This window comes from Chelonia mydas, chromosome 3, assembly GCF_015237465.2.
Source record: "Chelonia mydas isolate rCheMyd1 chromosome 3, rCheMyd1.pri.v2, whole genome shotgun sequence".
In the NCBI taxonomy this organism is placed as follows: domain Eukaryota; kingdom Metazoa; phylum Chordata; order Testudines; family Cheloniidae; genus Chelonia; species Chelonia mydas.
In genome coordinates, this window is record NC_057851.1 from 78528415 (window position 1) to 78534909 (window position 6495).

General features: G+C 38.3%; 1 protein-coding gene across 6 annotated transcripts in view; it reads left to right on the top strand.

The window, feature by feature from the left end:
* The window catches only part of PRDM1 (PR/SET domain 1), a 117032-nt gene that overhangs the window by 105203 nt on the left and 5334 nt on the right, over positions 1-6495 (top strand). The gene's annotated exons all lie outside the window — the stretch shown is intronic.

Genomic DNA, 6495 nt, shown 5'->3' on the forward strand with positions numbered 1-6495 from the left:
TACAAGGTGTTTGTAGGATCAGGGCCCTGATTTGTCTTAGGGGAAGGAAGTATAATCTTACCATTTACATATTTCTGTCTTCCTTTTTTCTTAATCTGTTAACATTGTTTTGAATCAAGATTTGAGTAATAACAACAAAGAAAATCACCTTCAAATAGTTCCTGTATTACCCGTTGTGCAATACATGTTTTAGGTGTGGTGACACATGATTTCTACATTCTGTGGACCGAGAAAATAATTTCCACTATTTCAGACCTTCTGCACTTACTGAATAACGATTCCAAATGAATCCTGACAGTCACTAATAGTCTAAAGCCTATCATGTTTTAATATAACTGGCTTAGACTCAGGAAATTTAATTGTGGTCCCTCATGTTCTGTGGAGCACCTCAATTTTAGAGTTGTGTTGAGGTTGTTTTTTGTTTTTGTTTTTTTGTTAACTTCTCCCAAATAGAATCATGTTGAATCAGGACATGACTGTGTGATACAGTGTTTTTCATTGCATCATAAGATGATGCAACAGCCTGCTGTCCTAACAAGTCTGTCCCATCAGACAAATACAGGAAGGTGACACCTTATTTTGATAAACCTGTGTGAAAGGTTTGGGAATATAATTTGCAGACCTAACAAAAGCCTTTTCAACAGAGAAAAATGTTAAAGGGACACTAGCTGGGTTAAAAAGAAATCAATACCTGTGCTATCTATGTTAACTTTTGAACAAAACATTTTTTAAAAACTCTAATCTAATTTTCATTCTTTATCCTGGCTCTCTTACATTTTGTACTTCTTTGCTTAAAACAGTTAAAATAGGCTAGTTATTTTCCCATTTGTTTATGGTCAGTTTCACTTTCTGGTTTTAATGTAGTTGGACAATGCTACAATGTTTGGGTTGGCAGGAAATAGTAAAAAAAAATTGGAATCTTAAAAAGGTCATGGAAAGATTTTATATAGGTTTTGTAAGAGACCTAAATTTGGGGCTAAATTTGACTTTATAGTGCCCCTTTAAAATGTTGAGAATTAAGTTAAGGCCTCTTTCAAAGACCTTCCTTATGCAAAACATTTTTAAAAAAATCAAGTCACACAGTCTTGGACCCATTTAGAAAACAGATGATCAAATTATATACTTGTAAATGTTGGTCTCCATTCTCGGTTTGAGTGGAAACGTTCTTTGTTTTGCCTACTTCAGAACTTCTAGGTTCTCTTTCTACTAGCAAAGGAGGTTCTTAATTTAGATCGAAAATGTGAATCGGCACAATTAAACTTCACCACTCGAAGTGTTGAGTAGCATTTTACTCTTGAAATGACTCTACCCGCCTACAACGGTTTTTCAAGTTTTTAGAAAAAAACAGATCTTTTGTTTTTGTTAACTATCTGAAGCTACAGCTAGGAGAGGCGTAAATGAGAACAAAAAGAACTGACAGCTATTCAGCTCGTTGTGAAAATAGGCCCCCAAATCCATTAACTGGAAGGGGCTGAGGGGCTTCAGACATAGCCTTTCTTAAACATTGTATTAAAACTTTTGAGGAACAAGTGTTTTGCATCTATCTCTTACTCTTCTAAAGCCTGATCCAATATCCATTGAACTAGGTTGGAGTCTTTCCACTGACTTCAGTGGGAGCTAGCTCAGGCCCCTGTAAGAGGAGCATCTTTTTGTCAGTTCAGTAACTTAATGATGCAATCCTATGGTTCCTGTTTGTCACAAACCTATCAACTATTTTGTCTCAGACCAGATGTGTGATAGTGTATGTGTACAATAGGTGTTATTATATCACCAATGCTTAAAGGAAAAAAACCCCTTTGTTAAGGAATAATTCAATTTATGGGTACTTTCAAGAATAAAAATTACAAACCTCCAAATCAACTTCAACCCAAGTTTCAATCCAGCTTGCCCAGTATGACATAGGAGCCTTTCTGTAGGGGAATACTACCAACCACCTGACCAGGATGGTGATAGTCACTGTGAAATGCTCAGGGAAATTAGAGAGGCTATAAAAATAAAAAACTCAATAATAATGGATGATTTCAACTATCCCCATGTTGAATGGGTACACGTCACCTCAGGACAAGATGCAGAGATAAAGTTTCTTGGCATCTTAAATGACTGTTTCTTGGAGCAGCTAGTCCTGGAACCCACAAGAGGAGAGGCAATTCTTGATTTAGTCCTAAGTGGTGCACAGGAGCTGGTCCAAGAGGTGAATATACCTGAACTGCTTGGTAATAGTGTCCATAACAGAATAAAATTTAACATCGGGGTGGGGAGGGACAGGAAACAAACCAAAGCAGCCCAACACCATACCATTTAATTTCAGAAGGGCAACTACCCAAAAAAAAATTAAACAGAAATTAAAAGGTACAGTGCCAAAAGTGAAATCTCTGCAAGTTGCATGGAAACTTTTTAAAGACACCTTAATAGAGACTCAATTTAAATGTATACCTCAAATTAAAAAACCTAGTAAGAGGACCAAAAAAATGCCACTGTGGCTAAACAACAAAGTAAAAGAAATAGTTAGAGACAAAAAAGCATCTTTAAAAAGTGGAAGTTAAATTCTATTGAGGAAAATAAAAAGGAGCATTAACTTTGGCAAGTGAAGTGTAAAAATATAATTAGGAAGGCCAAAAATGAATTTGAAGAACAGCTAGCCAAAGACTCAAAAAGTAACAGCAAAAAAATTTTTTTGGAGTACATCAGAAGCAGGAAGCCTGCTAAACAACCAGTGGGTCCACTGGACGATAGAGATGCTATAGGAGCACTCCAGGACGATAAGGCCATTGCGGAGAAACTAAATAAATTCTTTGCATCTGTCTTCATAGCTGAGGATGTGAGGGAGATTCCCAAACCTGAGCCTTTTTTTTTTTTTTTTTTTTTTTAAGGTGACAAATCTCTGGAACTGTCCCAAATTGAGGTGCATTAGAGGTGGTTTTGGAACAAACTGATAAGTTAAATAGTAATAAGTCACCAGGAACAGATGGTATTTACCCAAGAGTTCGAAGGAACTCAAATGTGAAATTGTAGAGCTACTAACTATGGAATATAATCAATCATTTACATCAGCTTCTGTACCAGATGACTAGAGGATAGCTAATATGATGACAATTTAAAAAAAAAAAAAAAAAGATTCCAGAAGTGATCTCAGAAATTACAGGCGGGTAAACCTAACTTCAGTATCAGGAAAAATTGCTTGAAAGTGTAGTATAGAACAGAATTATCTGACACATAGATGAACACAATTCATTGGGGAAGAGTCAGCATGGTTTTTGTAAAGGAAAACCATGCCTCATCAATCTATTAGAATTCTTTGAGGGGGCCAACTAGCATGTGGAAAAGTATAATCCAGTGGATACTTAAATTTTCAGAAAGCCTTTGACAAGGTCCCTCACCAATGGCTCTTAAGCAAAGTAAGCGGTCATGGGATAAGAGGGAAGGTCCACATGGATCAGTAACTGGTTAAAAGATAGGAAACAAAGGGTAGGAATAAATGGTCAGTTTTCAGAATGGAGAGAGGTACCAGAATGGAGTGGGCTCTCAAGGGTCTGTACTGTTCAACATATTCACAAATGATCTGCAAAAAAGGGATAAATAGTGAGGTGGCAAAATTTGCAGATGATAGAAAACTACTCAAAATATTTAAAATCAAAGCAGACTGCGAAGAGTAATGAAGATCTCATAAAACTGTGTGATGGAACAACAAAATAGCCGATGAAATTCAATGTTGATAAATGCAAAGTAATGCACATTGGAAAACATATCGAAACTATACATATAAAATTATAAAGTTTAAATTAGCTGTTACCACTCAAGAAAAAGATCTTGGAGTCATTGTGGATAGTTCTCTGAAAACATCCACTCAATGCGCAGCAGCAGTCAAATAGCAAACAGAATGTTGGGAATCATTAAGAAAGGGATAGATAATAAGACAGAAAATATCATATTGCCTCTATATAAATCCATGGTACATCCACATCTTGAATACTGCATGCAGATCTGGTCACCCTATCTCAAAGATATATTGGCATTGGAAAAGGTACAGAAAAGGGCAACAAAAATTATTAGGGGTATGGAATGACTGCCATATGAGGAGAGATTAATAAGACTAAGACTTTTCATCTTGGAAAAGAGACGACTAAGGGGGATATGATAGAGGTCTATAAAATCATGACTGGTGTGGAGAAAGTAAATAAGGAAGTGTTATTTACTCCTTCTCATAACACAAGAACTAGGGGTCACCAAATGAAATTAATAGGCAGCAGGTTTTAAACAAACAAAAGGAAGTATTTCTTCACACAACGCACAGTAACCTGTGGAACTCCTTGCCAGAGGATGTTGTGAAGGCCCAGACTATAATAGGGTTCAAAAAAGAACTAGTTAAATTCATGGAGAATAGGTCCATCAATGGCTATTAGCCAGGAAGGGCAAGGATGCACAGCCATGCTCTGAAGTGTCCTTAGCCTCAATTTGCCAGAAGCTGGGAATGAGTGACAGGGGATGGATCACTTGACTATTACTAGTTTTGTTAATTCCCTCTGAAGCACCTGGCATTGGCCACTGGGCTAGATGGACCATTAGTCTGATCCTGTATGGCCGTTCTTATGTAGTTCCCCACATTACACTAGTTTGACACTATACCAGGGATCGACAACCTTTGGCCCGCGGACCGCCAGGGTAAGCGCCCTGGCAGTCCGGGCCAGTTTGTTTACCTGCCGCGTCCGCAGGTTCAGCTGATTGCAGCTCCCACTGGCCGCGTTTCGCCGCTCCAGGCCAATGGGGGCTGCAGGAAGCCGCGCCCAGCACATCCTTCGGCCCACGCCGCTTCCCGAAGCCCCCGGTGGCCTGCAGCAGTGAACCGCGGCCAGTGGGAGCCACGATCTGCTGAACCTGCAGACACGGCAGGTAAACAAACCGCCCGGCCTGCCAGGGGCCTTACCCTGGTGTGCCACTTGCCAGAGGTTTCCAATCCCTGCACTATACTGATGATATTTATGGTTTCAGAGTTTCATCTGTCAGATATCTCCCACTACAGTGGTGTGCTCAGGTGAGATTAGCATATACAAGGAGAAAAGGCAAATAAGGATTTATGAGAGAAAGATAACATGCAAATTGAAGAAGTCTGGCATGATTATACTTAAAAATACTCCTTAAATAGTTGAGGCTCCTGTCTACACACTGAAATTAGTAGGAGGGAAAGTATTATTGAGATCCCTGAAGGAAAATGGCAATTAAGTTCAGTCTGTCAAGTGGCAATGTTGGACTATTGTGCAAAGAAAATTACATTCCCTGAATAATCTTTCTTGTAGCTCACTCCTACACGTAACAAACGTACCTTCCACACCCTAATTGTTTAATCTCATCACACAGGAAGATTCATTCCTTCAGCTGAGACGGTCTGGGTTCCTATGTCATTTTTCCATGCAGAGCTGTCTCTTCTTCTCCCTCTACCTTTTTTCTTTAAAAAACAGAAGTGGCAATTTGAACTTCCTGCTTGACAGGCCTTACTGATATGGGCCTGATAAGCTGATATTTATTTTTTGTCTAGTGGCTTCACAAGCCCTTCTCCTCTACCGGCTTTCAATAACCCCTGATCAGTATCTTTTCTGATAGTGTCACTCTGAATGTTTGCTCTGTGCTGCTGGCTCAGCAAGGAGCAACTGATAGTAAGACAGAGATAACATTCTCCTAGAACTCCACTAGGGAGACATGGGAGCTCTTGAACCCAGCAAACTAATATATTGATATTAAGACTTAAAATGATATATAATTGATTACTAGTTCACAAAGACAGGCAACATTTCAAGTAAAACAGATTTTGTGACTTTAAAAATAAATAAATAAAGCTGTCTCCAGGTCATTATTTTCTCTTTCCTATTTTAATAGGATGGGTGATATTTTACAGGGATAAGCCAGGCTCTTTGTTGCCTGAGACATTTCCCAGAAATGTTGGCCAAGGAGAAAAAGGAAAATTCATGCTGTTATGAAAAGTGGCCTGGGCTGTTAAAAGTCCTCACGTAATAGATGAGACCCTTAAAAAAAAAAAAAATGGAGGCCTTATTGAAGATCCACTAACTCTCACACAACTGCAAGGTACACCTTTAAAGAGTGAAGTGTTGAGAGTTCCTTGTTTGTTATATTATTATTATTATTAGTTATTAAGGAAGTTGTGAGGACTGGTATCTAGAAAGGCAATTGGGAAGTTGGTTGATCGTAAAGTACTCTCTGTACTTCTGTTTGTGCTTTCTAGATAGTATTCCAATTTAAAGCATTTGATGCTTAAGCATATGGACATCTCTATACTTTCAATAAATTTTTAAGGTATAAAAGCTGCTCATGTTTTTGGAATTGTCATTGAAAACCCCATATCTATTCCTGATGCTAGTCTCTTGCCACTTGATGAAGATTTGACTTTGAGAATTAATTGTTCTAAGTGGAATAAGACTTTGAAAGGTCTTCTTTTTAACCCCAGTATTTTTAAGTAAAGGATCATTTTTTGCCTCAGTGTAATAC